The sequence below is a fragment of the Nothoprocta perdicaria genome, unplaced genomic scaffold (genome assembly GCF_003342845.1).
Source record: "Nothoprocta perdicaria isolate Ctin4 unplaced genomic scaffold, notPer1 scaffold_56, whole genome shotgun sequence".
NCBI lineage: Eukaryota > Metazoa > Chordata > Aves > Tinamiformes > Tinamidae > Nothoprocta > Nothoprocta perdicaria.
In genome coordinates this window covers 1897095-1917174 of record NW_020455821.1, presented here as the reverse complement: position 1 = coordinate 1917174, position 20080 = coordinate 1897095, and the positions used below count along the sequence as shown (strand labels likewise).

Genomic DNA, 20080 nt, shown 5'->3' with positions numbered 1-20080 from the left:
GGAAAAAAAAAAAGAAAAAGCAAAAGATGTATGGTCTGGATCTGAAGCTACAAAAGAGGAAGAAAGCCCAAAGGAAGAAATTACCTTTGATAATTATTAAGACTAGATTTTCTTGGCTGCACTGTGGATTAAGACAGAAGCTTGGAAGAGGTGAGAGTAGTGGGGTCTGCAAGATACATGGTGGTCCCAGTGATGCTCATCCCCTATCCCTCCCTCTTGCCAGCAGCATCAGCCATCCTGCCCGGTCCAGTGCTTGTGTTTCCATGCACAGCTGTCCAGGATAAGGCAGAGCAGCCTCTTCCTTTGTAGCCTACTCTGCTCTTCCCTCAGGTTAGTAAAGGGATGTGCGTACTTTGGAATACAACAAGTTCATCAATTTCTTAACATTGGCAAAATAACAGAATAGAAAGAAACTGGCAGTTCAGGTGCATTCTCAGTGAATGCTGATAATTTTTAAGCACAAGCAGTGCTTATCATACAAAGCAGGTTACATAATAAAGCAGTTGTATGATAAACAAGCAGTGGTTCTTTCCATACAAGAGAAACAGCAACGGAGAACCACACTGCCAGCCAAACAGCTCTATGTCAGCAATGCTGATCTCATTATATTACACCCAAATCATCCTCAGATTAAGTCCATGAATGCTGATTAACAATCTTTGGCTAATTTAAAGATTGTTCATTACATACTTGAACTTAGCAGAATTTTACACGCACTATACACTAGTCGCAGCTGAGTAAGCCATCAAAATACAATGGAAGAGGCTTGTCTAGTTGTGCATAAGGTGCACATGCGTTGGTTTCACCTCATTTGATGCAATTTGCAGGGTAAAGAATTGAGCATAGGAGGGGGTGGGCGTTCACAGACCAATAATCTGCCCTGGAGACAGCAACTGACACAAAACTAGGGATAGAGTTATCTAATATTTCTAGAGTCCATTTATTTCATGTACTATTAATTGACAATTTCCAATTAAAATAATTTCATCCCTCTGTGTCAGCCTTAGCCACAACAGCTTCTTAACAGGTTCTTTCGAGTCTCTGAGAAGCCACGGACACCAACTTTCAATGCTACTTATGTCTACATGATGCTGCTTGCAAGGGTGACACCAAGAACAGCTCTGTTGCCAGCATCAGTTTGTCTTTGGCTCCTCGTGCGATTTGTATCAGCACAACATGAGTGAAGTTGAGCCTGGTATTACCTTCACTCTTGGAACACGAACCCACACAACAAATACACTAATAAACACACACCTGACAGCAGCTCCTCCAAGGAACGTCCTTCGTTGGACAAGGTCCTTCAACACGGTCCTCCTTGGGCAAGACCAGCGCAGCCGGGCCCTGGCAGGCGGGCACCAGCTCCCCTTGGTGCTGCGGCTCTCCGAGCCTTGGCGAGCCCACGGGTTCCCTGACGCGCTCTCCACAGGAGCGGGGCAAAGCTCAGGGCCTCGACCACCATTCCTGCGGCAACGGCCACTTCCTGCCCATCCCAGGGAAGTGCTGCCCTGGGCGCCCAGGCCCTGGCGGGAGCACAAGGCTCAGTGCTGCTAAGGAGGGCACAAACACCAGGCCGTGCAACACTCATGTCAGCAAAAGGCCATTAACCAAATACCCTGCATTTTCGAGGACCTATCCCTGATGTAACTGCGCTTCAAAGTGAAATAAAAACTAGGAACGTATGTACACGCTCTACTGTATTTTAAAATGACCCATTTTCATGTTTTTCAGCCACACATTCTTGAAATACATTGTCCCCGACTATAAGGGCTTCCTTTAAAAGCCTTCAGACTACTCAGACCTTTCCCCCTTTGCTAACGCCGGCCTTGCTGGTGTTCGGCACCAGCCTCAGCAGCATCTCCCCGCTGCTGCCAAACACGGCTCCTCTTAGAAGGTCTCACGGGAGAGAACTCGGTCACCAGCCCTGCCCTGGGGAGGGCTTGGGATTTTTTCCAGTACCTGTATCCATCCTGCAGCCTGCAGCTGTGCCACATGAAGGACTGACCACTTGCTGACAGAATCTTAAAGATAGAGCAGGTACCTGAGCAGGGACCCAGCACCCACAGAAAAGTCAGATACAGCTCAAATCCCAAACCAGACCCTCCTTCCCCTGTTCATAGGGTGATGCCAGGCTCATGTGGGTGCCATTAGGGTCATCTGCTGCAGCTGAAACAGAGCTTAAAGCAATTAGAAGAAAAGCAACTAAATCATCCTCCCCTTCCTTGCTGGCTGTGAGGGGAAAGGGAGAGGAGGCTCTGTAGCACCTGAGGGAGCTGGTGCTGCGTGGAAGGATGTTTTTAAAGGAGGGAAGGGGAAAACAAGCAAACAACAACAGGGAAATAGAAAAAGGCCCCTCGTGACTGTTGGCTGGATTAATGATGCCCAGAGTGTTGCCATATTGTGACCTTGCTGTTTTCCAAAGTGTTTCCAACCTGGAATTGTTTGTTATGGCTCCACACAAGGAGAGCAAAATACTTTCAACACCTGCCCCATGCAAAGGGTTCCGTGGGTCCTTTCCCCCTTTTTTTTTTTTTTTTTTTTTTTGGGGGGGGGGGAGTGGATAGGCAGAAGGGGAGATAGGAAGGAGGGATGGAAGAAATGGTTTGTTTTTTTTTCTTTTCCCTGTGGCAACAACAAGCAAAAAAAAAAAAAAAAAAAAAAAAAACCCTACATTTTATCTTTTGCAAGAAAGCAATAAGCCTGGCAAAAGGATTTAAATGTTTAAAAAGACCAGATGGTTTTTAATCAGATCAAGGGGAAACTGTGTCAGTCTCTCCTGATTTTCAAGTAGAGTGCTGTGGACAAGCGAGAAATTGCTTTTTTATATGTATGTAAATATATATGCATGTATATGCAAAACCTCCTGTCTGCATTACCTACAGATCCAAAAATGACTAGGGGGGAGTCTATGGACTTCACATGGGTTGGAGTGGGAGGAGAAAATTTAGGGGGGAAAAAGATATCGATCTTTACATTGCGTTGATGCAGTGGGGAGGGAAGATCCCGTTTGCTTTCCAGGGGTTAATTTTCAACTACGAGTGGGGATCCCTTCCCAGTGCCTGCAGCTCTGGCAACATCAGCCCAATCTGCCCGGCTCAGGGAGGGGACATGAGGAGGGGACCCCCGAGAGCAGCCGAGGCGCCTTCCCCGTCCGGGCTGTGTGGACAGGAGAGCAAAATGCATAATAGTAACTGCAATAATAATAATAATAATAATAATAATAGCAATAATAAAGCGACAGCGGCCAAATCGCATGTACCTACCATGACTGGGATGGCTCCCCCTCCTGTGGATCTGCCCTCCTCAGGGAGAGGGAAACAAAAATAAATCTTTTGGTTTTTTTTTTTTAGGGAGGGGATGACCCTGGCAAATTCATTGGGGCTGGCTAATGTCTCCTGTGCGCGGCGCTTGGCGCAGAGCTAAAGCAGAGCCCGGAGCCTGCCCGGGACCCTGCGCCTGCCTGCTCCTGCCCTGTCCATCCCCAAGGAAAAAAAAGAGTAAAAGAAAACAAAAGGAAAAAAAAATGAGAGGAGGAGCCCATGACCAGGGAAAAGGGGTAAGAGGCAGCAGACCAAATCGTTCCAGCAGTGGGGACTGATGGCCGCGTCCAGAGTTATTTACCTGCGATAGTAAAGCGGGACGCGGGGACAGTACCGAGGCATGAGAGCAGGCACCAATGCTGAAAAGGAGCAAGCATGGTTAAAGAAATACCTTGGGTTTTCTTTTTTTTTTTTTCTTTTTTTCTTTTTTCTTTCTCTCTCTCTCTTCTTTTTTTTTTTTTTTTTTTTGGGGGGGGGGGGGGGGCTGAAAAAACAGCTCATGCTGGCCGAAGGGAACAGCAGGATTAACGAAAGAAGCCACCCTTTTGGGTAAGATGCAAAGAGTAGTGAGATTTGCTCTGATTGGGATTTTCTTTTTTTCTTTACTAAGTGCTTTGGGAAGTCTGCACATGCAAACATCTCTCTGCACAGAAAGGATCGAGATCAGCTCATCAGCCAAAACTTAATTTTGGCGAGGAGAGGCGGAAGCTCGAAAGCCTCCTAGCTGTGAGCGAAGCCTCAAGGGCTGGGGCCGAGCGCGGGCGGACGGCGCTCAGCGGGTGCCCCGGCCCTCGCCAGGCTCCCGGCTCCCTTTCCATGCACAGATCCACAGGAGGAGGCAGCCGGCGAGGAGCGTCGCCGCTCACCGGCTCCCGCCGCGTTGCCAGCCCTGCGGCTGCAAGGGTCGCGTGGCAGCGAGCGAGGAGCGGCTCCCGACACATGAGCCCCGAGCACAGGCCAATCCCAATCCCCCCTCCAGCCCCTTTTACCCCCGCCATAATAAATAACAACCGCAATTAACAGCTCCAGCCTCACGGCACGGTGCTCGCCCGCCGCTCCCAATGTGCTGCCGCAAGGACGAGCGACTGGAGCCGCGGGCTGCAGGGTTCGGTGGTGCTGCCGTACCCAGAAATGCTCCCAAATGTTTCTCTTCTCTAATCAGACCTGGAGAGCACTCCCTTTCCCAGTGCAGAGCTGCTGCTGGAGCCAGACCCAGTGCCGTTTACAACACCCAGCTAGCAGAGCTATCCTCGAGCTGAATTCATGTGCACATATACGTATTTCTAGCAATAAATATCAGCACTGTTTCTGATACCTGCACCTGCCAATGTCTATATACTGAACAACATCTCTATGCTGAAATAAATGGCGTTAGAAATGCTGTTCAGTTCTTCGTATAGGAACACATATTTGGGTTTACCAAGAATGAAGAGGGTGAAAAGAGCTTGCAGTCCCTTCACTGAGGCTACCTGGTGTGGCACATACACTGCTAAGTGCACTAAATTCTAAGTTACTTGGGGGAAAAAAAAGTTTAAGAATTTGCAAGGTATGGAAAAGAAAACAGTTAAGGTGGTTGTGCAAATATTTAAAAAGGCAGCATCTTACTCAAGTGCCGAACAAGCCAGTTTTGAAGTGAACGTGTACACTTTGTTTACACGTTCACTTCTAAGGAATTAATTATGGAAATGTTATTGGATGAGACAACTGTGGACTTTTAAAAGGAAATATTGCTCTGAGAGACCCAGCCACTGACTTCCAGCCATAATAATGAGAGAGCTGGTCAGTAGCTGGCAGCATTAATCAGCCCCCTGCATCCTGGAGCTGAAAGGCCGGGACAGTAAGGTAAACACGCATAAATCCTGTTGTCTTGGGGAGAAACCCTACATTAATCTGCTGCGTGGTAGGATAAGGAAGGATTATGAGGAGAGGCTCTGCTGGCAGGATGGGAACTTTGCGCATTGCTCCTAGCAGCGAGCAAGAGCGTGGCCAAAGCACCGGGACAGCGGGACCAGCAGGGTCTGCAGTTTGCTCACAGCAAAAACGTGGGCAAGAAGCAGGAGTGAGTCCAGGGAAAGGACCTTTTTGTGCGTGGGTGACCAGCACCAGCCAGGGTCCCAGAGCACAGGGTAGGTGCTCCACCACGCGGGCTGCGCAGCCTCTTGAAAGCCGCAGCGCGCCTGTCTGGAAGAGAAGGAAAAGCTGTTACACACATTTAAAACACTGCATAATTATGCAATGAGATTTGATTTATTTTTTTCCCTCAATAACAGCTCTGCAAAGCCATGTATTCAGGGGATTCAGGAAAAAATCCTTGATAGGGAGACATTTGAACAAAATAAGGAACAACTAAAATTGAGTCATCGCTTTTTAAAGTTTTTTTGAAACATCACGGATACTGCCCTCCTGCCAAAAACAAGATACGTCATGGTTATAAATTCATAAACACCATTAAAATCACTGTATTTTAAGTAGCATCAGGTTTCAGCTCTTTGACTTAAAAAATGACTGATACAAGATGCATAAGCCCTCTCAAAGCAGGGTTCATATGCCAAGCTCAGCCTGGGGCATGACTGGCTGCTCAGGGTTTGGTATTGCATTCAGGATTCAAAACTCAGCCCTAGTTCCCCAAACAATTCAAGTATTTTAACAAATTTAAATTCAGCTATTCTCTCCTCTCTCCTTTTTTTTTTCTCCTTTTTTTTTTTTTTTTTTTTTTTTTTTTTCTCTTTCTTTTTTTTTTTTTTTTTTTTTTTTTTTTTTTGCTCCTTCTGGGAGATCTTGTCCTTACCCTCCCTACCATGAGTCCCTGGCATGGAAGTGAAGTCAAGGAGCACAACTACTGAACTTTTCCCATAGTGGAATATACAGTGCAGTGGATTGCTAGAGATGCTCCAAAACATACAAAATACATAAATCAGCATATTTTTTTCTCATCCTGCAGCAATCAGGAGCCCTCTAGATTTGAGAATGACACTTACTACCTAGATACCCAAAGGCTCATTCCTAGGCTTGATAGATAAAAATTTACAAAACCTCACAATTTTGCCTGACTTGTTTATGGCTGCTGAAACCTGTCCAAGGGGAAAAAAAAAAGGCTGAAAACCAAAACTGTGGATTAGATGCAATAAAGGCTTTAGGATTTCTGAATCGCGGTTTTGGACTCAGATACCTAATTCTTCTTTCTGCTTGTTTCCGTAATACTTCAGTTCAATAGCAGTGCCCTTTCTGATCTTCATTTCCCACGCACCTTGAATTTAACCCCAAATAATGAGAACTAAGCCTGAAGACCACCTGGGACCTAGAAAGTAAAAATTTCTCTGCGGAAATCCCCCGAGGACCCTCATCCAGAAGACTTATACTAATAATACCTCCGCTTAACCACCGGTAGAGTTATTTATAAGCTGCAGTTGCATTGGCTTTGCTTGCAGAGGGCACGTTGTTGTGTTATTGCTATTTGGCTGAAGCAGATACCCAGGAAATGAGAGTCTAAGGCTCAATGAGCATTAAAACCTGGTAGAGCTCAAGCCCCATATTTCTTAGGAAAATTTCCTAACTGCTATTACTGTACTTAAGAGAAATGCAAGGAAGGGATTAAAAGCCAAGGGATGCACGCAGGGAGCCTCCGTAGCAGCCGGCTTTGGGGATGCAGGGGCAGGTCCAGGCGGCAGCCAAGCAGAAGGGCTGCACGGAGCAAAAGTCTCCCCCAAAAAACAGGAAAAAAAGGAAGGAAAACCCCAATGGGGGACAAGTCTGCTGGGATGAGACGGATTTCATTGAGAGGCACTCGAAACAACTCCCTGCCGCCTGATGTTTTTCCAAAGGGCCCGTTTTCCCAGATACCTGCTGCAAAAATATTGCAAGCCCTGACCTGGTTTATTTGTAAATGAGAAAGCCACTGGGAGAAAAAAAAAAACAAAAAAGTTTTCTTCAAGGGGAGTTTGATGTGCTGTTTAGGCTGCTCTGTCATTTTTCTTGTCTCTCTTCATAATCTCTATGTAACCCAGAAACAGCCAGTAAAAAGAGAGAACCTCTGCTTGTTTAATTGCTTCCTGAAAATTTGACAACTACTACTCCAGCCTCATTGGATAATCTACTTTTAAATTGCCTAGTCTTTCAAAGACAGCATAATTATTTGCGTACACTTACTTCCCCAGCTATACATCATGCCTATCAAAATTAAATGTTTCCAACATACCATTGCAGTGTTTTAACATTTCAGTTCTGTAATACATTGAATGGTAAATTGATCCTATACTTCCTTGTTAACAAATTTTCATACCTTTAGCAGTAGAGCACAGCTAGAAGTAAGATTTTTTCTCTCTCTCTGCGATTTGGGAAATAAAGAAAAGCATTTAAAGAATGACAGAGACCTATAAAATGCAAAACATGATCACAACACTTTTGCAATGTTTAAAGTACTATCCTGTAACACTGCCCTTTTTTTAAAGACCATTTCATTTGTATGACTCCTCTCTGAACAAAACATTTCAGCAGATGTATCCCGTGCAATTTACAGTTTTGCTTTACGTATACCCAGAATAATATTGTGATTTTGTAGGAAATCACGTACTTTTCCTCTAAAATTTTCTGAAATTTTTTTTTAAACAATACAATCATTTACGAAAAAGAAGTAGAAATAATTTAGTATATCCATTTGTTTAAGTGAATTCTAGTAGCAGTTTAACCTGCAAAAATGTCTGTGATTCCTAGAATTTATATTTTTCTATTATCTATATGATTATTTCTGCCTCTGTACCAGCAGGAAACCAGAAATGTTCTTAATATCGTGTCATATTAAAATTACGTACAAGAACGAGCTTAAATTTATCACATATTCAAGGCACAATCACCGTAAAGGGTATACATATCTCTCCGTATCATTCAAAGTTGAAAGAGCAGCTCTTTCCCACACCACGCTGAGATTTGTTCTGCAAAGAAACGGGCAGCTAGGGGCAGTCGTGAACAGAGAATTCCAGATATTAACATCACTTTTGAGCGTTTTCTTTCCCTTAGGATCTGCTGAAGGATTTTCTGCGTGCAAACCTGCCGCAGGGCCCTGGTTGCAGAAGGGAGAGCGGGTTTTGCAGGCAGGGCTGCAAACGCCGGCGGCGGGGCGGGCGCCGCGCTGTGCGCAGCGCACGTGCGCGCACGCCGTGCAGGGCAGCAGGCTGTCCACAGCACATGTGCAGGTCAAGCAAGCCGGGTAGAGAGACAGCACGTGAAAAAAAAAAAAGGAAAAAAAAAAAAGGAAAAAAAAAAAAGGAAAAGAAAGAACCCCTCCTTGGTTCTAAATCATCCCGAAGACTGCAATATCCTGTTATCTGTTGCGGTAGTATCATATACAAAATAAAGAAACAAATGTTGCCCTTCTGTGAAAAGAGATAAGAAAAAAGAAAAAAGAAAAAAAAAAGAAAAAAAAGAGAAGAGATACGTTAAGAACTGTACTCAAGAAAAGAATAGAACGGTGTGACTTTTAAGCAGCCCAAATTTCTTATATTGATTGTTACTGTTATCTCTTGGAGCAAGCAGTATAGACACAAGATAGAAGACAAGTTTAAGCCATTGGATGTCTGCTTGCCAAAAACCTGTCTTCAAGCCATACTATTGATCCAGCGGAGTTTTTTTATGCTGATCTTCGTTTATTTTTCCCTACCACAAAACTAAAAAAAGGCAGAAATAAGAGATTAGAAAGTGCAGAATGTGTTTCGGGAGAGTTGGTAACAAATGCATTTTACCCTAAAGAGGTAATTCTAATCCCTAAGGATTAGTGGGGATTTTGTACATTTATCCCTCTTTAATTATGTTTTTTCTGGTTACCTACAATATTTGGAAGGCAAATGTGTCAAGTTGTAATGTTAAACAATGAGAAAATGGCAAAACCTCTTCAGGCACCAGCATTATTTTCATTTTAGAGTCCAAGAATTAAAACCAGTTATTTACCTGCTTCTAAAATTCTGTTTCATGATTTTACTGATTCATTAATTGGTTTCCTTCTTTCAAATAGTGAACATACTTTAAACACTCAGGAAACACTGAGAACAGCAATACTCATTAGGGCCTGTGAAGCTCCTGCAGAAATAACATATAAAATAATCGATGGCATGCATAAATAAATCTGCACCCTTCCCCTACAAGAGGATCAAGGCAAAGCAGTGTATGAGAAGTGAAAACGGATGCACAGAAGAAAATATTTAGACACTGCACAGAAGCCATGTGGCTAAAAAAGGTAAGGTCCAGAACAGAAGCATCTGCAAGATTCTGGCAGTGGGGAGGAGGACAGATAAATTTTGCCTGTGTGAGGAGCATTTGCACAGAGGCTGCTGAGCAAAAGAATGAGGTAAATGCCAGCAGCCTGACTCTGAGGGTCTTACTCAGGCATTTGCACTGACATTACTGCAAAATGCTCTGCTCTGCTGAAACGCAGGCTGTAAAAAAAAAAGGGTTTTGGTCAGGCAGAAGGCATATGAAAGGAAGGGAGCAACGTTTTATATCCTTCTGACATGAAAGCCTATACGGTTTCAGCATCCTGGCTCTCCTACCACGCGTAGCTGGGGCTATTTTGCTGCGGGGTGGCACAATAACAGCTTTTATTCCTCCCCAGTGCTAAGTGGCACACACGGCCTCTCTCGGTTTCTGAGCTTTCTGTTTGCTCACTGGTAGAATATAAAGTGCATGGAGACATTAACCAAAGTTATGACAGAAAAAATATACCAGTGAGTGTGTATTTGTGCTTAGCTGACTCCGAACAATCAGCTGCACGTTTGAAAAATGCAAAGATCTCAATTTTCTGTAAAGAACTAAATTTAACAGTTGTTCTTGAGAAGCATATTCCAGAGCAACTATCACTGAGTATCCCAGACATGTTTGTTTAATATTTGAAGTCAGAATGCTTGCAACAGAATTAAATCACTCTTCTGAACTGCGCCATGCTTGTACAGTGATTTATAAAGACAGCTTAGATCTCAAGAAAAAAAAAAAATCAATCATCCTAAATGGAAGGATTCCAGGTGACATCCCACCATAATATCTAGTTAAATATAGCAATCTCAAAGAGGAACAAAATAAGTTCCTCAGCATCTCATGCACATGTATCTTGTGTTTCCAACTTTTTCGTAAGTTATATAGAAACCCTTGCACAGTATCTGCCAGCCACTTTCTATACTATATTTCTGCTTCAGCCCTTGTTATTATCAAAATTCATGCTGTTCCAAATACCCACATAAAATATTAATTAACCATTCTTAAACATCTGATGTATATTAAAACGAGCTTGCATTTAAAATCAGCCTCCAGCTTCCAAATAGAAACTTAACCTGGAGTTTTATAACAGCATGTTAAATCCAGATCGAGCAAATGGCAAATTCTGAAAAATACCTGGGGGGGGAGGAAGGGGGGGGGGGGGAAAGAGAGAGATATTCTGATATTTATTTTTCCAGAAAGGTCGACATTTGCCTTTTTTTTTTTTTTTTTTTTTTTTTCTCCAGGTTTCTTGTGCTCTTGGATGGCACGGCCCCCCGCCTCCGGGTGCACTGCCCGCCTGCGGAGCCGTGATCGGACAGACTGACGGACTGGGCTTTGCCGAGCCGCTCCCAGCACACGGAGCTCCCCGGCTGGAGGTTGGTCCCTGCTCCGTGGGCAAGGCCGGGGGGACACTTCGCTTCCCAGAGGCTCGTTCTCCTGGAGCCGGCGTTTGAAGGAGATAGAGGTTGGGAGCTGTGAAGCAATTCAGCTACTGTAATCAGGCAAGCTTTTCCTTATCCCGAGAAAAATAACTAACTTCATAAAGAAATATCATAAGCTCTTTTTAATAAGGGGTGATTTTGTGAAAATCTGCAATAAAAAAGCCATTGGGCCAGCAATTCCTTTTCCCTTCCCGAGCGATTTCTTTTTCCTGATTTACTTTTGACTTTGAAGAAGGGTAAGAATTATTTCTTCAAACAACTAGTTGCAGGCTAAAATTAACACTGTACATTTCAATTATTATCAATTTAAAGAATTGGTATCTTTTGATTTTTGATTGGAATCAAAAGAATTGGTATCTTTTTAATTAAAATATTTTTATCAGATAACCTAAGCCTCCAGAGCCATATATTTGATTTTAATTAAAAAAAAATTCTGGTTGTGATCATTGTTCAGAATTAATATACCAAATAAAATATGGGAAGAAAGGAGGTAAGGGGAGGTTATATAGTGTTACCTGATAAAAGGAGACAGTAATATTTAAAATGAGGTAAGTGTTACACCGATTTATGATGTATTTTATCTTCTAGAGAAACCCTAGTTTATCGTAGTGTCGTTCAGTTTGAAACGTCAGCTGTATATCTTCCAGCTTTTGAATGTAACTCTAGGTTGAAAGGAAAGGGTTTGCAGTGATGTGATGTATAAGCAGATCAAAAGCTTAGCATTTTCTCTGTGATAATTCACTTTTTTATTGCAACATTTTTGTTGTCATAAATACATAAATATCTTAAAAGAATATTAATAACACTTAGCACGTCTCTCATCTAGCATCCTACTGGTATACAAACATCTACTAATTAGGAAGGATGGAAAGATCCCTTCTGTTTTAGCCCTCACAAATACTACATAAACATTGTCATCCATAAGCCACTAGCACCACAATTTGTGCGTTTTTTTCTTGACTTGAAAACAAAACATCTTCACTCATACACCCTTTTCCTTTGTATGCATAGTATATTTGCATTAAGAGTCTCACCAGTCTAAAGTGATTTGGCTTATAAGGAAAGAGAAGTGATGGATTGCTAGCCTTATGTTCACCCTGTACATTGATAATAGTTTACTCTCATACTCCAATAAATTGTAAATAAGACTCTGCGTTCAGGTCGTGTGCTTTTAACAGTTATGTACTAGCATTACTTGTGCTACCAGAAAATTATCTGCCTGGGTAGATTTGGTTGTTTTTTGATAACAAACAAATGAAAAAATACCAAACTCGAACTTCCAAAAAATCCCAAAGCGCAGGGCAAAATAAAGCAGCCTCCAAACCCCTCCCAGAAAGAGCAGCCTGCCAGCTAAGGGCCAAAATAACCCAAATGTTAGAGTCCGTGTACACAGGCTGGCAGGCAGTGGTGGTGCTTTGCTCCAGCTGCAAACCATGCACGAGATGAACATTTGCTGCCCTTTTAAAGACAGCATTGCATGCTGCATTTTTCTTTCTGGAGCTATAAGCCAGCCAGGATCCAAGGGATGGCACCAACCCGGAGGTCAGCATCACCTTGTTTCTTTCAAGGCAGCAGTTCCCATCTCCTGCTCTTTTCCAAATGCATGGAAAGGACGGGAAGCTCCTCAGCTGCACTAAACCTGCTGCTGGCACCCAGCTCTACACAAGTGCATCAGCTACTAAAGTCCCAAGAGCTTCCACTTTTGGGTCTTAAAGAACAACTCTTGGCTCAGGTTAAGTTAGATTTACTTATTATATCTAAAGAACAACACCTGGTTGAGGTTAAGTTAGGTTTACTTATTAATCATTCATTTTTTGTATCTCATAGCTTGTGCCTGCAGTAAATGGAATAACTATTGAAATCTATAAAACATTAATCTATTTGGCTCATGAGAGTTCAGTATCTGGGCCATATATTTTAATGTTAACATCCTGGATACAAGTACATGAAATTATGACTAAATCATAAGGATTTTAACAATTTTTTAAGCAGAAGGAGGAAGAGAAGAAACTTTCATAAATCTTTCTGGCACTTCAGCTCACAATTTAGTTAAGCTCATTATGTTGAATAAGGAATTAATGGCTATTGAGCTCTTATGTGTGTTCTGGGGATTTAAATGAACATAATTCAGACATTTATGACAGCACGGTTTCATTTATGCATATGTGATCACTTAGCTTCTCATCACACAAGCCTGTTGGATCCTGCAGGCCCATTCTAAATTTGATGAATGCAGAAGGACACAACTTTGGATGCTTTGAATTTGGCCCACTGGAGACAGCAGCGCTCTGAAGACATATTTAGACCTTTCCTTCAACAGAGACCTTTCCCAAATATATCTGGGATATGGAACAAATTTAAACGTGCCACTAAGGGAATCAGTTTTTGTCTGTTAGTCTTCCACTGAATGCTTCTCAAATTATAATGTGAATTAATGGTGCCCAGACCCCAGCCATTAATAGATGCACACAAAAATGTGGAACGTAAGACCTTATTTAGGATATTAAAAGTATATTTCTGAGTCCCTTCCATGATTCTGAATAGATGAGAAAAACATTTCTCTTTCAAGTAGGACCTGAGATGCTAGTCAGGTCTAGCACCTACAGTATCCAGCATTACTACAGCAGTGAGTGACTTTGTCCCTGAAGTGACCATGCAACAGAAGCAGGGAGGCATCTCCCAATTCTTCTTTCACAGGACCTCCTGGAACTGCCTTCCTATTAGAAAAGCTGCTGTTTTTCTGATGCTCACAGAACTTCATCATGCCAGGATATACAAGCAACTGTCTTCTTTGCTGCTTGCATAGCACTGGAAACAAGTTACAGTTCATTTAAAATATTAAGAAAAGAAAGAAATTATAAAATGTTTAAATGGGATCCCAATACCATTTCCTTTTTATTTGCTCCCTCCCTGTCTCTGAGAGAAGCTTTATGATTTCTTTAATGCAGGGCTATTCTGAGGAACTGAAAACAAATACACAATCAAGGGCCCACTTTTCCTTTAGTCAGAGTCTTGCAAGCTCCAACTCTGGGGTTTTGGTAGCACATGCCGATGGAGAGGAAATCTGCAGAAAAATCTTACTTCTGCCAACCAGAGGGGATTGGAAGGCAAACACACAGGCCAAATTGCTCCTTCAGCTGGTCAAGGTCTACAATTCACAGAACCATAGAACCCTTAAGGTTGGAAGGGACCTTTAGAGATCATCTAGTCCAACCCCACTGCACATAATCAAAACCTTAATGTAAACCAAGGGAAGAGCACTTAATCATGGAGTTTAGATAAGGCATCTGAACACATGCAGAATCAGCAGAAAACATCTTTTAGGTAAGAATGGTAGAATTTAGCAGGAAGGAAGAGAATTTACCCCTGCACAACTCTGAAAGAAGAGTTTTGATCTCATTCTTTTGCATTATTCCCACTGTTTAGCATTTTGCCATAGTGTATCCTTTCCATCATTAAATTTCATCATTCATTTACTCATACCACCCATAAACCAAAGAAAATGCAACACCAAAGACTTTTAGTCCTATGGTGGCCCCAACACTATCACCTATGTTTTACAGATGGGCACTGACTGTCCTTTACTCTGGTCAAATATGCAAGACACCTAAAAATAGAACTTCTCAGGAATACCATGCCTATGGTATGGTATACCATACCTATAGGTATATATCTGTATTTTACCACTCACATACCGTGTCCTCTGATGGGAGAAAAGAGCTTTCTCACTTCTGATAAATCTATTTTGCCTCCAAAGGAAAGAAACTTTGACTTGTTTGCTATGTTTCACTTGACATATTGCCTCCAGGGCAGTGTTCAAAATGACTTTACATAACAGTCTACATTCATAATCCATCACTGTTGAGGGAAACCAAAATAAGAGAATTCTACCCGCTACATATTAGTGTCATTGGTCTTCTATTTTAGGTCCACAAAAAAGTAGCAGCAATGTAGATAAAGTTAAAGAAAAAAAAAAAAAACCCACACCAAAACCTATCAATATGTATTTTCTTTTTCTTGTCTTTTTAATTTTCAAGGATTGAGTACTTTAAAGCATCATAAAACAGCTTTATTCAAAGCTCAAATGTCTTTTTAAGGCCTGGTTTGTAGGTCACAAATCTTGGTGCAGTATCTCAAACTCACATTTAGCACAGATTAAATATCAACGTATCAACATATTATGTCCTTTTGCATATTAAAGTTACACTTTTCAGTGAAAATTGCATTTTAATACAGACTTTTCTTCCCTTCCACCTTCTTTCTGCACCTAGCAATATAATTTTCCAAGATCTTGCAGAATAATTTTATTACTTACCAGCAAAGGAGCAATCTCACCCTCTCTTAAATTGAAGCTGATAATGAAAACCCTCATTCTACTTGTTAGTCAAAAAAGGTTTTAAAAAAGAAAAAAAAAGAAAAAACAAAGCACCCAGTCTTACCCCACAGAGTGGGTGAATAAATAAATATTACACAATAGGTTTAGCGATAAGAAGTCAATGAATTGATAAAAACCTTGAATTCTGAAGTATTCTTTTTATCACCAAATCTAAAACAGTTTCACTAAACAGCTCCATTTCTTTGGTCAGAGAAACTAGGATGGAAGCTTACAATAGCCTTCAGTGCTTCTTGATAAATAACAAAAAAAGCGCAGTGGAAATGTTCAACTTCTTTATGATTAAAAAACAAACCTTTAATGTAGTTTTTGTTTACTGTGTCATAAGTGCAGCGTTGGAAGTTGTTGCCAAAGAATCATTGGAACAGGCATCACTAAAGCAGTGTCAGCAAGCCAGCGCTTTGAAAATGATTCAGTTCCTCTAGTCTTATGACTAAAATAATATCCAGTGGCTCCAGCTCGAAGCCTGGTTAATACATCTGTCCAGAACACATAATTACTTGGTCATAACATTCCCCCGGCCACCAGCCAACAAACCAATCAGCATTTCTTCCCAACTCACTAGAATTTTTGCTGTGTCAAACTGTTTGATCTCTAGGTAGTAAAAATGCAAAAAATGGAAGGACATTGCACTGGAAGGTTTTAATTTAGCATAGTTTCTCATGGAAATTAAATCTGAGAAGAAACATGTTTTTGTTGACATTGCTGAGATTTTCATTCTGGTTTGGGAATTATGTTAACATATCTATCTTGCAGCTTTCTTGTTATCTCTTCACCAGTTAAGATGTTGAAATGTAATTTCAGTTTTATTAATTGCTTTCACCAGGAAACTCATATTTATGAGAAATGAGATTATATTAGCAAATTTAAAAGACCACTAATACATGCAACTATCAAGGAATACGTTATGTAAACTGTGTGCATGGAAAGGGAAAGAAATGAACCCTGTCTATTTACACAGACACAGATATCCACAGTTCTCTCAGCTTTACTCATGAGTGTATACATTCAATTTTCTGAAACCATATTTTAAAAACTCTGATTCAGATCTGGTATCATTGAAATCAATAAAAGTTTTATCCTGACCTCACTAGGACACAAAATCAAGAACACTGTAACATTATACTTACTTCCCACGTCATGTGTCAAAACCACAGCCAGGAAAATGCTCCTTTTGCATTTCAGAGTAGTTCAATCTTTTCTTTATAGCACATGGTACCTCTAAAACGACAGAAGAAATTGTCAAAATTTCAGCAGTGAAGAACTTGGACAACATTCTCAAGCTTCCAACCTCAAAGCACCCACATCATTTTTAAGAGCAGAGCACGTTCACTGCTCAAGTGCTAATGTTGCAGAGCTTCCTTTACCAGAGTGCCTGCAGAGCAGCAAACACCTCCAGGTCATGGCCTATAATTAGGATTTAAGGGCACTACAGGAATACAAATAAAAAATAACGCACCTCCCTCATCCACACTGAATATTCATCGTTCCTTGTGGGGGGAAAAAAAAAAAGGAAACAATTTCCTTATTTTCCTTTTCTCCCAAGATCCACACCAGTTGTAGAAGGACTGGCTGTGCCTAAACTAACCCAGGAGCAGAGGGGGGTGGTCTCATGCCTCACGTCTCAGACCACTCCATGGCAGAAGCCCCAAAGGCACATGATGTAGCTCTCAATTGGACTCTGCATATAGTTTCTATATGAAAAGGGATAAGGAAGGAGGAATTGAGAGGATCCTTTTTCATGCAGAGTCATGATGTGGTCGGAGTGGCCTTCCAGAGAAGCTCAGGAGCTCCCCCAATTTGGCCATCAGTGTTTCTTCCTTTCCTAGTTTCCTGAATCTAGGCATTCAGACCATCATACTTACAAGCCAAGGTAACCTTCACAGCACTGAGCAAAATGCAAAAATGCTATATATCTCACTCACCATGAGAATGCTTTACTCAGGCCAGTGGATTAACACACTCAGAAATATCAGGAAGAATGTTGCCATATCCATGCAACAACTCAGATAGGCTGCCTCTTTGTGCAAATGCACATTAATGCAGCTAAAATTCTATAATCCTCCATGAGATTTTCAACAGGATGCCTCTTTTATTTGCTCAAATGATAATATTGTTTTTTTGAACATTTTCTGCATTCATTTTATGCCTTATGCGTATTGCACAGAAGAACATCATCTAAGCCCTGCCCTGAATAGAAAACTACGAACTTTATGCTTTTATGCAACTTCTTTCTCCCTCCCACACAGTTTAGCGGAGCTCTTTGCAAATTTATTTACATAGCTTATTAGTATTGATACAAGAGATTACTGGCATTTTTAGCCTCTCTAGAAATAGAAAATTCAGGTGAGTATTCAGGAAGAGTCACTAATTTGTAAAGTCAGCTTAACATAATACTGGGGAAAAATTGGGTCCCCTACACACATATTCTAAAGAGCAACTCTGAACCATTTCAGTGGCAGTATCCTTGAAAAGCTGGCCAGCCACCGGTGCTTCAGATCAGTTACACAAGATTTTATAAGCACAAACCAAATAACCAGAGGAGAGAACTCTCATTTGTGGAGATGACTTGCTCCTCAGCCCCAGGGAAGATGCTTTCCTCAAAAGAGAGTAGAACCCAATCTCTAGGCAACTTCACTATGAGTTTTTTTATTTTATTTTATTTTTTTCCCCTTTGGTTTTCCTGTTGTTTCATCTCTTTCCAGGATGTAAGTAAAGCAAAATTCCTACTAACAATAGTCACCTTAGCTACAACAGCCTTATTCATTTTGGAGTTTGGCCACCACTTAGTCTTGCCACATAACACAGAACCAGCTTTCTGGCTCCAGTCCTCATTGCTCTCCCATTTGCTTTGCTTTTGGAGTGCATAGAAAGAAAAGAGGAAGAAGCATATCTTCCTCATTCCCTTCTCCTTAAAAAAATACAGATTTAAAAATTAAAAAGGCATATTTTATCTTTAGAGAAGAAAAGCCAAAGGTCCAAACTCTGGATTTGGTCAAGGAAGCTCTGAGGATACTGCAAATAATTTGTAGGATCCTACATGCTTAACTTTAGGCCAAAGGCACGTGAACATGAAGATCCTTATTGGAAACATCTACAAGTTTCTGTCAAGATATTCTCATGGCTGGGGTTCTAGTTTTGACATTGGTCCCTCACAGTGGTATAGTCACACACACAGTTTTATCTGCAGCACAAAGTTTCTCCAGCTGTAGATACAGCTCTGCTGTATGTGAGCACCAGGGGGTTTAGTGCTGCCACTGTGTTCTCTCTGGCAGCTCAACTTTGCTCATGTGTTCTCAGAAGTTATTTTGGACAAATTAATTTATACCAAAGATGAAGGCAAAAATAATTGTCAAGTCTTGTTTACGGACTCCTACATGAATTGCTTACATCCTTAGCAATATTATAAAAATTTAAGTAGTGACTATTTCCATCAGCCAAATTCATTTTGCAAGACTACATGTATATGCTCATGTTATTTTTACAGAAAAAAAAATATAGCTTTTGCTCAAATCTTAGAAGTAGATGTGGAGCTTCATCCAAACTTGGGGTACTTTCTAAAGGGAGCTCGTTGCCTTAAAATGTCTGCAGTTCTTCAGTTTTTAAAAACGAACCCCTACTCATCCTCCTTATTACAATAAGTGTTGCTTTTCTATTGTATTCACAATAGTTCTGACAAAGAGGTGAATCACCTGCTCTGATTTAAATATTTGCTATGTATTTACATTTACATCCACAGAGAAGAATGTTATTCAGGGCACCTTTTACCTAGAGAACTGAATGAGAGAAATGAGTCTGGCAATGTGTGACTTCAGGCACCTGTTTCTCTTCGTTGATGACAAAAGCGGGTTCTAGATCATGAGATCACAGTTTATTTCACCTGGAATATCGCTATCTGTAGTGTTCACAATTATTCTCACTAGCTAGTCAGGAACTTACACACATGTACAGAATCTGAATACAAGCTCCTGAGTTCATAATAAAAACCAAGAGGAGGGCAATAAGTACTCATATATTGAAATAGATCAATTAAAAATTCTATTGTTGTTCAAACGTGACCCTGTGTTTTCTCACTAAGAAAAATCACCATTCATTTCCAATTATTTTTTTTTCTTTAATGTGCTTTTGTTTGTTTTTCTTGGCTAAACCTAGCCAGGAACTTTAGCATTAAGTATAATACATGCTCACTAAAGACTATACCAGATAGTTAGGCAAAGTACTACCCATAGAAGAGCAAATATTGCAATTCATTTCACCTACAGAGCAAGAACTATTTCAGTAGCACAATTCTGTTCTTTAGAAAGAACTATAGATAAATGAAACAATATTTTAGCATGAAAATAAGTAGTGGCTATATACACAACAAAAGCATTTTCCAGATTATCGATACATAGTCTGAAGATACCAACTAATTTCAATCTTTAAGTGAACATAATAGCTGTGAAGCTCATGCATAACTGGAGCACAGTGACATCTGACGAAAAATGTTTAAATCAAGTTGGGCACGTGAGCAGAATTGTCCATTAAATTGGTTTAGTTTTGAAATCAAGCAGGAGAGAGGAACTGACCACAGACTATTACCCTGAAACAAGTTACCAGGCTTGTTCCAGCAAGGGGCAAGCCTGTGAAGTTGCTGCATATTGGTTGAAAAAATCTAGGTGTTTCTGTGGTTTTTTTTTTTTTTTTTT

The 20080-nt window shown here is 41.1% G+C and overlaps 1 long non-coding RNA gene across 4 annotated transcripts in view; it reads right to left on the bottom strand.

Annotated features, from left to right (window-relative positions):
- Positions 1–10828: 10828 nt before the first annotated feature.
- Positions 10829–20080, bottom strand: part of LOC112955368 — a 25099-nt gene continuing 15847 nt past the window's right edge. For 2 of the 4 annotated variants that reach the window (XR_003250870.1, XR_003250871.1), the window contains exons 4-5: positions 16523–16613; positions 15712–15871 (exon numbers count right to left, since the gene is read on the bottom strand). This is a non-coding gene — a long non-coding RNA (uncharacterized LOC112955368). Of the gene's footprint in view, positions 11031–11642; positions 11662–15711; positions 15872–16522; positions 16614–20080 lie in introns of those variants that run through there. The other 2 variants (XR_003250872.1, XR_003250873.1) reach the window with 2 other exon arrangements.